The sequence below is a fragment of the Asparagus officinalis genome, chromosome 5 (genome assembly GCF_001876935.1).
Source record: "Asparagus officinalis chromosome 5, Aspof.V1, whole genome shotgun sequence".
In the NCBI taxonomy this organism is placed as follows: domain Eukaryota; kingdom Viridiplantae; phylum Streptophyta; class Magnoliopsida; order Asparagales; family Asparagaceae; genus Asparagus; species Asparagus officinalis.
This window is the reverse complement of record NC_033798.1, coordinates 32,291,953-32,310,733: the sequence shown is the minus strand read 5'-3', so window position 1 is coordinate 32,310,733 and position 18,781 is coordinate 32,291,953.

The window sequence follows — 18,781 nt, the reverse complement described above, 5'->3', positions numbered from 1 at the left end:
TTTTAGTCGCTTTGATAGCTGACATTAGCCTCCCTCTATTTATTTGGAACCATGTCTTGGCTATAAACATAGAGGAAGTCGTGTGGTTGAGTCAGAACGCACAGATAGATTTCTTGCGTTATTAACTCATGTAAATTATGGCCCGTAGTGGCCCTTTTGCTTATTCTGTTCACCTTTGCTTTGCGCATACAGTTTTCTCTCTTTGACTGCGCCGTTGGGCATTTGAATTGAACTTGACGATCCACTGATTGTCCTGTTTAGGACTTAGTCGTATTAAGCTCTTGTTTTGCTTTCTGTTGCTCATAGCGTGGGATCGGATTAACTCCGATCTTCGCGTTGTAGCTCCAACGGGATCGAGAGAGTAACCCTTGGATCGCAATAAAGAACAAACATTCGCCTTTACGGCCAACTGATGAACTTGACTTCGACTCGCTTTTCGGCGAGTTGTTGTATGGGGGAACCGACAGACAGGTTGTCTGTCGAACCGTGTTCGACAATTGTCGTCATGTGGGAATGTGACAATTGATTGTGGTAGGAGTCATCGCCTGGTAGACTCTACCTATCAGTTATCCTAAAGCAATGTTAGGACATCTGGAATAGGTCAAATAGTTCAGGGACGTAGGAGTGTGACTATTGACAGAAGTAATAGCACGTCGCATGGTAGGCTATTACTTAGGCTATGCTATTCGTAAGAATAACGGCGCCAACCATCAGAGGTGATCATTAACTTGATGGGATCTTGTCGCGATTGGAGCGACCGTGGGGGGAGGCTACCATTTCTCAGAATAAGAGTGGTAAGCGGATTTTGTCAGAGGTTTGATGTTAACTTGACGGGGAATGTCGTGATTGGAACGACTTTGAGGACCCACCATCCTTTAGAAGAGGATTGGTAAGTTGATTTTGTCAGAGGTTTAATGTTAACTTGACGGGGAATGTCGTGATTGGAACGACTTTGAGGACCCACCATCCTTTAGAAGAGGATTGGTAAGTTGATTTTGTCAGAGGTTTAATGTTAACTTGACGGGGAATGTCGTGATTGGAACGACTTTGAGGACCCACCATCCTTTAGAAGAGGATTGGTAAGTTGATTTTGTCAGAGGTTTAATGTTAACTTGACGGGGAATGTCGTGATTGGAACGACTTTGAGGACCCACCATCCTTTAGAAGAGGATTGGTAAGTTGATTTTGTCAGAGGTTTAATGTTAACTTGACGGGGAATGTCGTGATTGGAACGACTTTGAGGACCCACCATCCTTTAGAAGAGGATTGGTAAGTTGATTTTGTCAGAGGTTTAATGTTAACTTGACGGGGAATGTCGTGATTGGAACGACTTTGAGGACCCACCATCCTTTAGAAGAGGATTGGTAAGTTGATTTTGTCAGAGGTTTAATGTTAACTTGACGGGGGATGTCGTGATTGGAACGACTTTAGTGGATCCGCCATCTCATTGGAGAAGATAGGCGAATTGGATGGATTTGTCGTGATATGAACGACTTTAGTGGATCCGCCATCTCATTGGAGAAGATAGGCGAATTGGATTCCGTCAGAGGCTTTCGCCCGAACGGGTAAAGTAGGAGCAGTTTAGCCTCATGTACCAGTTGGAGGGCGCTGAGGGCCAGTTTAGACTCTTGCACTCGTGGGAGTTTGTGAAGGAGCACTATGGGTAGTACTTCTTCAGATACTTGCCGTTGATGGGCATCATGATTTTATCGCCGTTCGGTTTGACGAGGCGATAGGCGCCGTTCGAGTAGACTGTCTCTACTACGAATGGCCCTTCCCATTTGGACTGGAATTTCCCCTTCTTCTTGGAAGTGAGGATCATTGGTCTACGGACGGATAGGACGAGCTCTCCTTCTTTGAAGGCTCGGCGCTTGACTTTCTTGTCGAAGCTCCTGGCCATCCGAGCTTGGTAAAACTCGATGTGCTGCTGAGCTTCCAGTCGCCTGTCGTCCAGCGCTTCGAGTTCTGCGAGTCGAAGCCGGTGATTCTCCTCGGCTGTCATTCCTGTTGATAAGGCGACGCGGAGGGATGGAATCTGAATCTCTAACGGCAATACAGCTTCGCAGCCGTATACCAACGAGTAGGGCGTAGTGCCAGTCGGTGTGCGAACCGTCGTGCGATATGCCCACAGGCTTTCGCCTAGCTTTTCATTCCAGTCGCGCTTGCTAGTGGAAGTCAGCTTGGTCAAGATCTTGATGATCGTCTTGTTGAAAGCTTCGGCCAAACCATTCGCTGAAGGGTTGTAGGCCGTGGACGAGAGGTTCTGTATCCGGAGTTTGTCGCAGAACCGGGTGAAGGCATGGCTAACGAATTGCGTGCCGTTGTCGTGAATGATACGCCGGGGTACGCCGTATCGGTATATGACATGGTGCTTAATGAACTTAATCACGTCGCTAGTCTTGACTTCTCTTAAGGGGATGGCTTCTGCCCATTTAGAGAAATAGTCGGTGATCGCGAGGATGAAGCGATGGCCTCTCGCCGATGGTGGAGAAATTGGCCCGACTATGTCCATCCCCCATGCCTCGAAGGGCCAAGATGCCCTCGTCGGATGTAGATCCTCAGGAGGCTGGTGCATGTAGTTGGCGTGGATCTGGCATTCGTAACATCGCTTAGCATAAGCGACTGCATCAGTAACCATCCCAGGCCAGAAGTAGCCCATCCTACGTAAGCGATCCCAAAGCTTGGGTCCGGGCTGATGAGCTCCGCACACGCCGTCATGTGCTTCGCGTACGGCTTCTTGCGCCTCTGCTTTTGAAAGGCAGCGAAGTAGCAAGCCGTCATATGACCTGCGATACAACGTTTTAGTGGTTGAATCGTAGTAGAATCGCGAGGCACGTCGCCGGATAGACTCTCGTTCCTTCGAATCCTCAGGCAACATGCCGTATAGGACATAATCGATGATCGGGAGACGCCAGTCTTCCTGATCTGGCTGACCCGAGGCTTGATGAGTGGCGTTTGCCTCTGGGACGTCTCTGGGTCGAAAGAGTTTTCGGCTGGCGACAGCGACCTTTTGGGTCGTTCCAGGAGGCTGGGCTAAGTTAGCTGCCAAGGATGCGAGAGCATCCGCATGGGTGTTCTTTGAACGGAGCACGTGCTCAATACGGAAGCTCTCGAATGACTCCACTAGTCTGACCGCTGCTCGGTGGAGCGGGATAAGATCTTCATTCCTGACTTCGTATTCGCCAGTCATTTGTTTGACAATGAGTTGCGAATCGCCATAAGCCTCCAGATGCTTTATCCCGAGCTCTTTGGCTAACTCGAGCCCTATGAGCAACGCGTTGTACTCGGCTACGTTGTTGGTACATGGTTCCGTCAAGGAAAAGGCCCGGGGAAACACGTGACCATGCGGGGAGGTGAGGGCCACTCCCACTCCTGCAGAAATAGAGCCGCTCGCGCCTGCGCGGGACGCACCGTCGAAGAACATCTGCCACACCTCCGGCGACGAAGTCATATTGGCTTCGGGAGGTTCATCCGGCAGATCTTCGAATAGATCGGTCTTCTCCCCCAGCGGGTGACTAGCCATGAGATCGCAGATGGCTTGTCCCTTGACCGATTTCTGCGGCATGAAATGAATGTCGTATTGAGAGAGCAGAAGTGCCCACCTGGCCAGGCGCCAGTTTAGCGCTGCGGGTTGTGTCATGAAGACCCGAATGGGATTCATCCGGGAGATGACATGGATGGTTTGGCCAACCAAGTAGTGCCGCATCTTTTGGATAGCGAACACCAAGGCTAGGCATTCCTTCTCGACCATTGGGTACCGTTGCTCGGCGCCCTGCAAGGTTCTGCTCAGGTAGTAGATGCCCTGCTCGTGGCCTGCATCATCGTTCTGAGCCAAGAGGGCACCCAGAGAATGTTCCATAGCCCGTATGTATATGAGGAATGGCCTTCCTGAGATTGGCGCCGCAAGGACAGGCGGATTTGAGAGATAAGCTTTGATCTCCTCAAAAGCCTTTTGGCATGGCTCATCCCAGACGAAGGAGGTACCTTTCTTCATCAGCTTAGAGAAGGGTTGGCACTTGCCCGAGAGATTCGAGATGAATCTTCGGATATAAGCCAGTCGTCCTTGAAGGCCTCTCAGCTCTTTAAGATTTCGGGGTGGTTGGAGCTCTTGAATAGCTCGCACCTTGTCTGGATCAATTCGGATCCCTTTCGTCGTGACGACGAAACCGAGGAATTTACCGCTAGACATTCCCAAGAATGACTTGGTAGGATTCATCTTGAGCTGATGAGTCCTCATGAGTTCGAACATAGCCTTCAAGTCTTGGAGGTGATCCTCCTTATGGCGACTCTTCACGACCAAGTCGTCCACATAGCATTCGACCGTCTTTCGCAAATGATCTCGAAAGATCATGCTCATGGCTCGTTGGTAGGTTGCGCCAGCGTTCTTGAGTCCGAACGGCATGACGGTATAGCAGTACACCCCCATGGGGGTCCTGAATGCAGTGTGCTTCTCGTCTTCGGGGTGCATTTTGATTTGGTTGTACCCCGAGAAGCCGTCCATGAAGGACATCCTCTCGAATCCGCACGTATTGTCAATGATGACATCCGTGATGGGCAGAGGGAATTCGTCTTTAGGGCACGCGGCGTTGAGGTTCCTAAAGTCGATGCAGATGCGGATCTTGCCGTTCTTCTTCAAGACTGGAACAATATTCGCCACCCAGTCGGGGTGTTGCTCCTCTCTGATGAAGCCGGATTCGATCAGCTTCTTTACTTCAGATTCGATCGCCTCCATGATTTGGGGGCGAAACCGCCTCTGCTGTTGTTTGACTGGCTTGGCGTCAGGGTTGATGTTGAGGCGATGCGTGGCGACCCGCGGATCCAGGCCAGGCATATCCTCGTAATTCCAGGCGAAGACGTCAATGTATTCCCGTACGAGGGCGATGAGATCCTCTTTTTCTTGAGGAGGCAGACTGCCGCTGATGAATATGGGTTTGGGATTCGCCTCGGTACCCATGTTCACCTGGAGGACTTCGTCTTCAGTTGGTGGTTCGCGCTGTTCGAAGCGACTGTTCCACTGGGCGCTAACATGGCGATCCCATGTCTCGTCGTAAAGTGGAAGTCGTTCGTCCTCTGCCATTCCGGCGGGGTCTACTGTAGCCATGTTGACTGTAAGGCCATCGAACAGATCCCTTACGCTAACGTCGGAGTCCCAGGCCGAGGTTGTTGACGACTGATCTCCTGAACATGCGTAATCGGAATCCTCGTCGACGTAAAAACAACACTCCGATGAGGAGGAGGAGTAGCCTAAGCCTCTCCTAGTCCTGTTGAAGTAATTTGAGGGCTTCCCTTTGGGGACGTAGGATGGTTTGATGACCGTCTTGCGTCCTCGGCCGTAATTCAGGCCCTCCAAGCGAGTGAGGTCGTACCCCATGTTGCTCATTATGCGTTTCGCCACTCGACTGTATTGCGAGAACTGGGGCGCTGGGTCTTCGTCCTCAGATTCGTCCCATAGCGTGCGTAGGGGGCGATCGATTCGACCGAAGATGATGTCTTTTCGATACCTCTTCCGTGCTGGCACGACGAATACAGCTCGCGATGGCTCGATCGGCCGCGTCTTGAAGATGTATGACGAACATACCGGCAAGTGTAGAGAAGACTCACTGTAGAGTGTCGACCATGAGTTATTAGGTGCGTCGTCTTCGGACGAGGAGCAAGACGACAAATAAGCAAGGTCGGATTTCTCATTCATGATAAGCTTCTCTGCCTGAACGGCGTTAGTTACATGGTGACTCTCATAACCAATTACAATCGACTCAAAGTCGTTCAGAATTAAGCTGTCACCGTATTCAGGTTCGCTATCCGCCTCATTGCCACTTTCTAGTTCTTCCACCGGTGGCTGGTCGGGGTCCTGGTATAGCAGAGAATCCGCGAAGTAGTTCTCGACGCCCTTAAAGGGGTGTTTGTCGGCCACTACCGTTCTTACCCGCTCGTAGTCGTCCACGTACTTCAAACACTGGTGTAGCGTGGATGGAACGATCCGGTTGCCATGAATCCACGGACGCCCCAGGAGTATGTTGTAGGAGGGTTCAGCATCGATAACGTAGCACGTCACCTCCGTCTTCATGTCGCCTATCCGACATTTCAGGCGGATTTTGCCGAGTGGCCGAGTCCCTGTGGCGTTGAAGCCGAAGATGGTAGTCGAGGTCGAGGCTAGGCGCTTCGACGGTATCCCCAAATGTTTGATTAGCTTCAGGGGCACGATGCTCAGTGCGGACCCCGGGTCAACCTGGATCCGATCCACTTTCGCCGAGCCGACGTATCCTGTGAAGTACAGCGGCCGGTCATGGGACGTGTTCTTGATGAGCATGTCCTCGGGGGTGAAAGTGATGCAGGGGATCTGTCTCTCTGAGACTTGGCAGCAAGTTGTACAGCCCTGTTCGATCTCCGTTTCTTTTGAGAAATGGGTCGAGAACGCCTCTGCGTCAGCCAACGCCTCTTGTAGGGCTTCCCGGGTAGGCCTAGACAACCGGAGGAGGTCGTACACGGTGATTCGCGCGGGTATGCTTTTCAATTGCGCGAGCACGTTGAACCGGTAAGGCTGGCGGCTTGAACTTGGCTCATCTGGATTGGGAGGGACTGCTGCGGCCGGCCTCGCGGGAGGTCCTGCTGGGTTTTCCGTCCTCGCGGGATATTGTTTTGCAAACTCCTTTCCGGCTCTCGTGGCGAAGACGTTGGTGTCTTCTTCAGAGTCGGTTAAGGCAGTCATCGCCGCGTCGTCTGTATCCAGGATGGCGGTGACAACGTTGCAATATTTCCTCTTAGCCTCCTTGGAAGGCTGTGCGGTCCACTGCTCGTCGTCGAGGAGGTCCGGATGGACCCACATCACTTGCCCTGATGGCAGAGTTTGTGGAACCAAACCCTTCTCCCGCTGGTTGTGAGGATCGTCGTTAGTGATCTTCAAAACCGCCTTGGGGATAGGAATTATCCCCGCCGGAGCTTGAACCTCCGGGAGACCCGTCCCAAAGCTCAAAGTGACCATGTTCGCCGTCACCTGCTTTTGGACCTTCTCTTTCTTCAAGACCCCCGCGTCGTAGAGGGCCTGGAGTTTGTCCTTGAGGACGTAGCACTTGGTTGTGTGATGCCCAAGGAATCTGTGATATGCACAGTAACTTGGGTCACCGGTTTTGTCCGCCTCCTCCGGTTTGGCGGCTTCCGGCAACTTAATTCGCCCACTCTTGAGTAGAGTGTCGAGAGTCGCCACTACCTGGTCTTCTTTGAAATCATATTGCCGCTGGGGGCGTGGTTCAAATTGCCTGGGTTTCGGCTTTTGAACGAACTTTGGCGCCGCGGCAGAGTCTACGGCCATAGCCTCTTTTCCCTTCGATCGAGGAGGGTTCTTTGGCGCCGCTGGTTCTGCTGCTCCCTTTTTGGACTGTGGCTCTTCGGCCTCCAGCCTCTTGATCATATTTTCAACTTGCTCGCCCTGGCGGACAAGTTCCTTCCAAGTTCGGGTTTCAACTGCCCCTATTTTGGACAGGATGTGGATTGACAGATTGTTGCGGCACATCTCAATCAGTGTCGCCTCGGAAACTTGGTCCCGACAGTGGACTGATCGATTTCGAAATCTCTTTACGAAGTCGTTAACTGACTCCGACTTACGCTGCTTCTCAGCGAGGAGAGTGGCCATTGACACTTCCGTGTCGTCGTCGAAGAAGCGGACGAGGAAGAGCTTTTCGACGTCGGCCCATGCCTTGATGGAGCCAGGCTCCAGTTTGCAGAACCACTCAAAGGACACCCCCTTGAGGGTACCTATGAATAGTCGGGTGAGAATAGCGTCGTTCCCGGTGAGGAATCCGGTCTGCGCCATGAAGTAATAGATATGTTGCGAGGGTGACCCCTTGCCATCAAACTGGACCAAACTGATCGGCTTGAACTTCGCTGGGTATGGGATCGTGTCCCATTCGATAGGGTAGGGACGTACCACCCCCAGCTTGTTCATGTTTTGCTGAAGCTTCAGCGCGTTCAGTTGGTCCTGGAACTCGTCGAATCTTTTGTCACGGGTGCTATCCGCGGTGTGCGACGTTCCTATCGATGTTTTGGAGGAGTAATCGGATTGTCGATCATCCTCCGTCTCAGCCGCTGGACGGTGAGGTGGTACCCATTCTTTATCCCTAGTCTGCCGGGGCAAGGGACGTTGGGTTCCCTTCTTTTTCTTCTTGCTCAGCAGTTGCTCCATCATCTCTCTTAGAGAGTCGATGGTCGCCTGCTGTGCCTCCAACTTTTGAGCCATTGTCTGCTCGTGGTTGGTATCGGTCATGTGCGCCCTCGCCTGCGCGTCTTGACTTGAGCGCGAGGTCTGGGATGTGGCCGCCGCCGAATGAACCTCATCTTCGCCGCAGGAGGGAGGTATTAGGGTGGAATAGTCAAACCCAATACTTACCCCCCGGCGACTACGGGTTCGCTGGAATATGCCTTCCTGCCGGCGTCGGGCAGACCGGGTGTTAGGTCTTAAGACGGAGTCCGAGTCTGGCGAGTCGGAGAGTACCGCCTTCCCTTTATCCGTCATGTTGACTGTGGCGGATGAGAGTTCCAGGTCGTCAGCAGCGCGTCTCTTCTGGTGACGGCGCCTTCGACGGGAGGGCCTCGGTCGAGAGGCCTGTTGAGAAAGCCTCTCAAATACCGAAGGTTTTGCCGTTCCAACGCATTGGCAGTCGGCGAGGACCGTGTGGATGAGTCTCTCGCAATGACACTGAGGATTCGCCTCGTGAATAGTGTGTTTGCGAGTCAAGAATTCTCTGAGGTCTTCTACGGGTGGTTGGTGACAACCCCCGGCCTCAGAAGAGTCGCTCTGGTGAGCTGACGAGAGATTTTTGGGCGCTCTCTCTGGCGCGTGTTGGGTGGAACGCCTTGGTGTCGGAGTCAGGCGATCTCGCCTTGACTGGCGAGTCTTCGCGTTTGAACAAATTCCAGTACGTGGGCGAGTTTCGACCCCATGTTTAGAAGAGCGGGTTCGGGAGGAACCGCCTATTTCCTTTCCTTTACGTTTATCCGCCAAATGATTATGGCGAGGCTCGCCAGCCTTCGAGGATTCGCCTACTTGGGTAAGCTCGTATGCTCGGTGTGGTTTGTTCGCATCAGGGATATGACCTGAGAAGCGAAGTCCTCCTGAGCGGATGGCTCTGCTGTCCTCGGTCAACGTGACGCTCCTGATTTGGAGGGCCTTCTGAGGTCGGGCAGCTTGCCTTCCCGTCTAGTGTTTCTCGGGTCTGTGTGATGGTTCAGGCCATTATGAGAAATGGAGGTTTGGACCCCCTGTCTGATGGGTGCTTGCCGTTGTTGTTGGTTAGTTCTCCCAGCGGGGAGAACGTCACCGTGGGTTGTGGCATTGCGGTTTGTGCCGGAGTGAACCGGCGCTTCCTCCGAGGTAGGTGTCTGCGTGGACCGCTTGGCGATCCATCTGGCAGACCCTTGCCTCTTGCGCTCGATCTCTGGCTTGGCCTTGATCGATCGCGAGGGAGTGGGCTCCTCCGATGAGACTCGGTTGGAACCCTCGGGTGCGGAGGCTTTGACCGTCTGAGGTCGGCCTCGGCGCACAGCTCTGTGGCGTTTGCGGGACGCATCGCCACCAGAGGAAGGCCCTCTTTGTTTTGTGTGGGGACTTTAGGTGGCTATAGGACGCTTCGCTCGATGCTCGGGTCGAGTCTGCTTCCCTTGGACCGTTTGAATGAGGTTGCTGGAGAGCTTCAGTTCGCAGTAGAAGCTCGGGGCAATGGAGTTCGGGTCTGCTTGGTTCGTCGGCGATCGGAGCTCGGAACTAGGCAGCAGTGCTGTAATGCAAGGATTTGCTAACAGCTTGGTCTCAACTCTTTTTTCTCCAAGTTTTGCGACCTCTCTTCCATCGTGCTGGAAGGGGTTTTTAAATGAAAGAAGGACAGCTTGACTTCTCCTTGAATTGTGGGATGTGACCACATCCTCTTCAGAGACGTCTCGCCGTTCCTCGATACCATGAACGGTCATTCCAGGGATTGTGTTCTATGTCCTGTCACCTACGATGGGAAGGCCCATTCTTGTATGTGAGGCAACAAACGACTGCTATCCGAGTGGATTTGACCGGCATTAATGAACCGCATTTATGAGTTCGCAGATCGATGAAGTGTCTGTCCGATCACTTGTACTGTGCGTGACCGCCCGGCGTGCTTTGAGTACGATGCTTTCTCCTTTCTGGCCAGGAGAGGCGGTGAAGTAGGTGTACAGTACTCGAGTGGGTCTAGCCAGCTTGCCGAGTGCCGGCGGATCCAGCTCTCGGCTCAGACAGCCGAGGTGAGTCGCATTTATGAATGCTCAGGTTGACTCGACACCTGTCCAGTCCCTTCGCGCTGTGCGCACTGCGAGCGGCCGTTTGACGGTCCTGGGGTACTGTGCTCTCTCTCCCTTCGGGTCGAGAGAGATGGGAAGGTCCATCTCAGCACGTGGGGTAGTGGATACCCAGCTGTACTGACGGTTTTGGGGCTTGCTGGCGGATTCGACTCCGAACTCGGGCAGGCGAGTTGAGCGAAGAGCGAATTTCCGCCATCCTGATCGACCCTGACTCATGCTGGCGAGTCGACCGTTAGGCGAACCTGGACTCGAGTACAGTCGACGTCTACGCGGTTTAGGTCCGTGCCAGAGAACTGGGCGTGCGAACTCTTCTCGTAGGCAAATTTCCTGTAGACCCATAGAGGTATTTTTTACCGTCTACATTACGAACGTTGTTTTTCCCAACCAACGACGATGTTCTCACAGGAAGAAGTCTCCAGAGACCGAATATCCTGGGGTCACTATCAATGTGATCGGCAGAGGGAAAGTCTCAGGTCCTAGTTCCGATGACTCTGAGACAAGTCATTCACCGACCGTCAGAGAAATCACTAACGAGTTTGAAGGAGTCTACCAACGCACTCGGACACGAACAGGAGCCATTCTCCCTATCAACTATCGGAGGCTAGTCAGAGGAACCAATTCCGATGATGAACACTTAGCCACTGCAGAGTCTCAATCATCAAGCTCTTTTGTTAAACATGAGAGCTCCGCTTATATGACGGGAAACCATAAAGATCTCGCGAAGAGACTTGATGAGCAGGAGGCCATCCTCAAATCTCAGCAGGAGGCCATCAATGAACTCATGGCCCTGTTGACTCAACTCGTCGCAGACTAGGCCAAATCTCAGAAGACAGATTCGCCACCTAGACAAGAATCTTCCCGGAGAGAAAAAGTGTCTTCATTCCGACTTTACACAAGCAAAGGGAAGGGGAAAATGGTTGATGACACGGCTTCTGACCAAGAAGCCTATAACCTAAAATCTTCCTCTGATGAAGGAAGAGAGACGGAGAACGAGCAGAATATCCAGTCTGTCAAAATAGAAGAATTGGAAGCCCGCCTAAATATCATTGCTAACAGAAGTGAGCTCCAAGACGAGGGAGTTTCCAGGCCCTATCCTGCAGAATGGGATGCAGCTCCTTATCCTCCAAAGTTTGAGCTCCCGACGTTACAAACTTTTGACGGCACGGGATCACCGAACCAACATATCTATCATTTCAAGTGGCAGACTGGGAATGTGATATCAAACGACGCCATACTGGTTCGATTGTTCATTGGCACCCTCAAGGGAGTTGCCTTTGAATGGTTCAGAAAACTGCCTGCCGGATGTATCCAAAAGTGGGCAGATCTAGAGAGACTATTCCTGTTAAGATTCTTTAAAGATGATACAGAAGTCTCCATCCATACCCTTCTCGCCACCAAGCAGAAGAAGAGGGAGTCTGTCAAAGCCTTTGTCAAAAGGTTTCGAAACATGGCTCTACGATGTCCGACAGGTATGACACAGTCTACCCTAGTGGAGACCTGTCGACATAATTTGCAAACCGACCTCCTAGCCCGAATAGGGGTTGTAGAATATCGTTCTTGGAGACAACTAATCTCTTAAGGCGAACAGACTCAAAAGATTATTGTCAGTATCAAAGTTGAAGAACAAAGTAGGCAGGATCAACCTAAGCAATCGAACCAAGCCCAATCTTCTCAGTTAGAAGAGGAAGATACCACGGCTACTGAAGCTAATCATCTTTAGTAGGATGGCAGGTCCAACAACTATCATGTTAACAATTACCTCTGATAGTCAACCTCGTTAGATAGTGGCCCATTAGGCGATGTGCCATGTCTACCCTTTTCCCCCCTGCACGTGTTCAAGACTGGGGGTTGGTTTATTTGTAGTTCATTGGATTATGAGTAATAATTTTTCTGAGTTGTCATGTTCAATAGAATACCTCGGTCAACCACGAAATCCACCAAAACTATCACGTTAACAGTTACCTATGATAGTCTAGTTTCTCCAAATTTCCCCATCAATCCTCTTCAATAGGATGGTGGGTCCACCAAAACTATCACGTTAACAATTACCTCTGATAATTCATTTCCTCCAAATTCTCCCACCAATCCTCTTCAATAGGATGGCGGATCCATCAAAACTATCATGTTAATGATCACTTCTGATAGTCCATTCCCTCCAAATTCTCCTGTCAATCCTCTTCAATAGGATGGCAGGTCCACAAAACTATCACGTTAACATTTACTTCTGATAGTCCATCAACTTGTCAATCCTCTTCAAGTAGGATGGCAAGTCCACAAAAACTATCACGTTAACATTTACCTCTGATAGTCCATCAACTTGCCAATCCTCTTCAAGTAGGATGGCAAGTCCACAAAAACTATTACGTTAACAGTTACCTTTGATAGTCCATCAATTTGCCAATCTTCTTCAATAGGATGACAGGTCCACAAAACTATCACAGTTACCTCTGATAGTCAAACTCATCAGATAATGACCTACCAGGTGATGTGCATCTATTCCGAGTTCATGGATAGTGTCCCACTAGGTGGTGTGCCTTGTCTATCTCTTTTTATTCCCCTGCTAAGTCTTAATCAAGACTGGGGGTTGGTTACTTAGAATCCACTGGATTAAGAGTAACGAATCTTTCACATCATCAAGTTAACATTATACTTCTGACGATCATCATCCTTACGGAGTATGAATTCAGTTGGCATCGCTCCTAATTTGTCACGTTAACAATATACCTCTGACAATCAACTTATTAATCCTCTTTAATAGGATGATAGGTCCTCAAAATTACTCAAATCGCAATCTTCCCCAGCAAGACACTAAGTCTTTAAAATCTTAGTATCAAAATCCATCGCTTCTGATGATAAACTCACTTAGCAATTCTCCCCAGCGAGACGCTAGTCCCCAAAATCTTGTTCAAATCACAAGTACACAAATCCTGTCACGTTAACACTATATCTCTGATAAAACCCACTTATCAATCCTCATCAATAGGATGATAAGTCCACAAAGTTACTCCAATCGCAACACAAATCCTGTCCAATCCTCATCAATAGGATGATAAGTCCACAAAGTTACTCCAATCGCAACACAAATCCTGTCACGTTAATACTAAACCTCTGACAAAACCCACTTATCAATCCTCGTCAATAGGATGATAAGTCCACAAAGTTGCTCCAATCGCAACATAAATCCTGTCACGTTAATACTAAACCTCTGACAAAACCCACTTATCAATCCTCGTAAATAGGATGATAAGTCCATAAAGTTGCTCCCATCGCAACATAATCTTGTCACGTTAACATCATACCTCTGACAACCCACTTATCAATCCTCGTCAATAGGATGATAAGTCCACAAAGTTTCTCCCATCACAACACAAATCCTGTCACGTTAACACTAAACCTCTGACAAAACCCACTTATCAATCCTCGTTAATAGGATGATAAGTCTACAAAGTTGCTCCCATCGCAACACAATCTTGTCACATTAACATCATACCTCTGACAACCCACTTATCAATCCTCGTTAATAGGATGATAAGTCCACAAAGTTGCTCCCATCGCAACACAATCTTATCACGTTAACATCATACCTATGACAACCCACTTATCCATCCTCGTCAATAGGATGATAAGTCCATAAAGTTGCTCCGATCGCAACATTCTCTTATCACGTTAATATCAAACACCTCCGACAAAATCAACTTATCGACTCTCATCAACAGAGCGATAGGTCCTCAAAGTTGCTCCGATCGCAACACTTTCCACTTATCGACTCTCGTCAACAGAACGATAGGTCCTCAAAGTTGCTCCGATCGCAACACTTTCCACTTATCGACTCTCGTCAACGGAGCGATAGGTCCATAAAAATACTGTTAGGTTAACATCATACCTCTAACAGTCAAACCCCCCAATGAACTTGTTAATCCTTTTTCAACAAGAATAGCAAGTTGTCGTTATAAAATCCCTAGCGGATTAAATATTTTTTGGAATTATCATAGTGATAATAAAGAAAATTTCTAAATTTCACTCTAAGTGAAAATTCATGCCAAGTTAATATTACACCTCTGACGCTTCCAACTTTCTTTCAGTGTTTCAAGTAACATAGGAAGAAATAATGACAAAGTCTATGTATTCAAAATCATAGCATCAAGTCTAAGAGTGTTCATTCTTTTAACACAACATTACATGTGAAACGAATTCAAATAATTCACATGCTAGCCCGATTCAAATGGTAGTCGGTAAAGGCTTATCAAATCCGTTGATGACTGAGGGTTTGCCAAAAATCCTATGCATGTTTGTAGGCCTATCAGCTTAATGGAGATGAGCCGTGACGTGACATTTGAGGGCTTCTGCTCATGAGTAACTTGTACCATCGCTATAGTTTCTCTTTGAAGCTCATCCTCACACAGGTCCTGCGTGGCAAATCTCTTCAACCAAGATGCCTTCAAAGTGGGTGCAGAGAACAACTCCTTTATGATAAGGAATCAACAGCTCCAAGTTCAACCAAGATGCCTTCAAAGTGGGTGCAGAGAACAACTCCTTTATGATAAGGAATCAACAGCTCCAAGATCAGAGTTGAGATCCAAAGTATCTCCTTTATGATAAGGAATCAACAGCTCCAAGATCAGAGTTGAGATCCAAAGTATTTTAAAAATTCGTCACATACAACCGCGAACTTTTAAAAACTTTGGAGGGGGTTCTGTAGGCTGTCTAAAAATCATAATAGATAGCTGATTCCCCATCAAACACTGATGATGGAAGTTACAATCTGACGACTTCCAGAATGATACAATTTGAAGATTTTCAGGTAGATCGATGAAGGTTATAATCTGACGACCTTCACAACAACTGATGAAAGCTCTAATCAACAACCTTCACAATCAACATCGGGATTTACAATCTGACGACTCTCACATATCAAAGAGTTAAAGCAAAGATTACAAAACAATGATCTTTACAACGCTCTGACAGAAAGAGACTACAAATCGACGGTCTCTTCAAACCAAGACGCAACACCAATTTGACCGTGGACGCAGGTCAAACCTGGCTGCAAACGCAGCTCACATTCAGCTCCAAACGCTGCAAACGCAGCTCAGATCCAGCTGCTAACGCAGCTCATGTTCGACCGCAAACGCAGCCTCCGAAAGCTACCAACGCAACTTCCATTCGCTGCCAAACGCAGCTTCCAAATGCTACAAACATAGCTTTCAGACGCTGCAAACAAGCTTCCAGACACTGCGTTTGAACGCAGAATTTATGCCAGAACGCGGATTTTGCGTTTGACTTATTCAAATACGAGCTGAACGGTTTTAAAACCGTTTCCCATGATCTAAGGGGATCACAACTCCACTCAGGAGTGATTTAAGGGACGGTTACATCCCATTAGCCCAACTTAGGAGCGAATTAAGGAGGTGGTTACACCCCTTAATCCCCTATAAATCAGCTTAGTTCGGGGGGATCTGGGATCCTTCTCTTGGGCAGCAAAGAAGAGATTCTTGGCTTGTCTAACCAATTACGGTTAAGATCAATCAACTCATCAAGAGTTTCAAACTTGTCACGTAAGTCCTCCACAGCGTCAAATCGTGAGGAGAAGACCACGTTCCAGTGAATCAAGACATTCGGATCGTCAACGGAGAGCAAATTTAACACGAGCATTCGAGGGAGGCACTCCATCGCCACCATGAAGAACCCAGAATTAAACAAAGGGGAGAATCCAGATTAATTCTTCTCTCTTTTGTAATCAGGAAATCCAATTATAACTGAGATTAAAGGAATACAAATCAATTTTCCTTTATTTCTTTGACTACAAATTTTTCCACAAACAATGTTAAAATAGTAGTTTTGATATTTTACAATGGTGAAAAGTATATGGAACAGTTTTATATCCTATACTTTCCATTATGGCTCGTGACTTACTAATAGTGCAGGGTTCCACGGTAGCTTCGGAATCCGCCTTCAGCACAACATGATGTTTGATCAACAACCACAGGACATCATTAGATCCGTATACAGTACATACGGTAATATGCCTATAAGATTGGTGGAGGTACGAGAAGAGAACGCAAGGCATCGATCGGATGGTTGGTATTGAAGATAAATTTGAAGAGTTGAGGCTAGCAGATATATATAAAGAGTAGATATTATTCATCAGTTTGTAATTTTTATTTCTTATCTGAAAATTTATGATAAATTATTTTGGAAAAAGTTACAAATGATAGTGATATAGATGAGTGGGTGCCAACCTAGTTAGGATGTATTCATCTATTGTGATGCGAAGAATTCTAAAATAAATTTATAATTATAGATGATTGACTGATTATTAATAAAGAATTTATTTTTATCATTTTAATTTCTATAATTTTTTGTATTTGTAAATTATATAATTACAAGTGATTAACAATATAATTTTTTTATTAAAATTTTGTTTAATTTTTTGCTATGTATTCTTAAAAATTAAAAATATTAAAAACCAAGCCGGTCCGATGCCCGACCCAGACCCGATTTTCCGGGTCGGGCCGGGCCGACCCGTTTGAACAGGCCTACTACTAATGGTATGATACCATGAAATAGGAATTTGAATACTAGATCTTTGAACTTCACGTAATGCATTTTGTGAATTGGATGGATTGTGCGACGAGGAAGCATGTTGTTCCAAAAGAGATATGGTAGGATTCCTACAAACATTAAGTTGTTACCTTATTAGACTAGCAACTAGAAAGATTAATGAAAATTCTTGTGCAGTACTATAGCTCATTGGCAACATATTATATTATCATAATTTTTCTTTGAACTATAGAAAAATTAAATAAACATGGATTAATTTTGTGAAATATAGAACTTACAATATATATTAAGTTATTACCTTATGTGAATGGTGTTTGCCTTTTAACCAAATAATATATCTCGATCTATGTCAATGTGCATCTTAACTATCTTCTTCTTGCAACTTAGATGTATGTTGAACATTGTTAACACATTGACATCATCATGGACACATATAAACAATCTTTATGTATATGGGACTTCATAAGTCAACTTCATTGGCCTTGAAAACAAAGCAATTCTACTTTGCACCTCAGCCAATAAATTACTGAAAGTCCCCTTGTTATTCATTGGAATCAAATGATTGTTTCCTCTGAAGTCTATTATTGCATAATACAGTTCTTCATCCATAACTGAAGTTCATGAAAAATAAAATAAGTGGGGAACTTAACTAACAATCAAATATTACCAAACAAACACAAGTCTAATATGCATTTTCTTATTGTATACGATATAATTTAACATCAACATTCAATATGCAATTCTCTATATTCCTTGCATAATATAATTCAATATCCATTCCTAAATATTCAAAGACCAGATTTTTCTATATTCTATAGAAATGAGAAATAAATGGTTTTTATTTTTTGTGTCAAATAAAGAAAATATAAAACTTTTAACTTTTTTAACTTTTCATGGCACTTTTTAAAGAAAATATAGCACTTTTATAACGCTCGCTACACATGATATATTCAACAAAATCAAAGTTTTTTCATGAGAAAATAGTCTTCTCAACAAAATAGAGGTTTTCTCATAAAAATTTAGACTTTTCAACAAATCAAGATATAAAGATGAGATCTCAATCACTTTATAGTTACCTTCAAATGTCTTCTTTTACTACAAGAAACGAACATAAGAGATCTCAACCACCATTCTGATGTAGGATTAATGCCTTCTATGAGGAGAAATATTAATGGAGGAGAGAGATTTCTCAAGATGAGAGGAGAAATTAATGGAGGAGTGAGAGAAATAGAGAGAAATTAAAGATGAGTACCAAATTGGGGTTTGATAGAGTGGGAGCAGCGCCCTTTTCTCCCACCATCATCGCCATTAATGCCATCTACTATTAACGATGATAGAAGAAGAAAGAAAGGGCAGTGTCGGGTTTCTTATTTTTGGGAAAAATATTGTATAGAGATAGAGAGGTATGATGAATATTGGGTTTAAACCTAAGTCACATGGGTACAATGGGTATATTGATGTTTGAAAAAATAGGTGGATTTTTAAATAAGTGGGGGTAAAACTTTGGGTTAAAAGAGAAAAAAACTCTATTTTTAATGGCATTGGGAGCTTGCAATTACATATTTGATGGCTCATGCCCATCACTTGATAGCATATTGATATTCAAGCAAAGCAAAGAGATGTTGCAAATTTTTTTAAGTGGTTGGAACTTTCTTATCTTCTTCAACATTAAGAGTGACTGCATTTTTATAGCCTCACATGTGATCATTGTTTACCGTTGCCTCTCAAATGAATCATTCCATATCATTGGGAATATGTACACAAGACTACGGGTGTCCAAAAAGACCACGGCTCAGGCCCTAGTCCAAACCCGCGAAAATGCACCCGGTTCGGACCTGGGCCCGACCCAGAACAGTGCTGGCCAGGGCACCAAAACTGGGTCGGGCGGCCCGGGCCCGGACCCGAC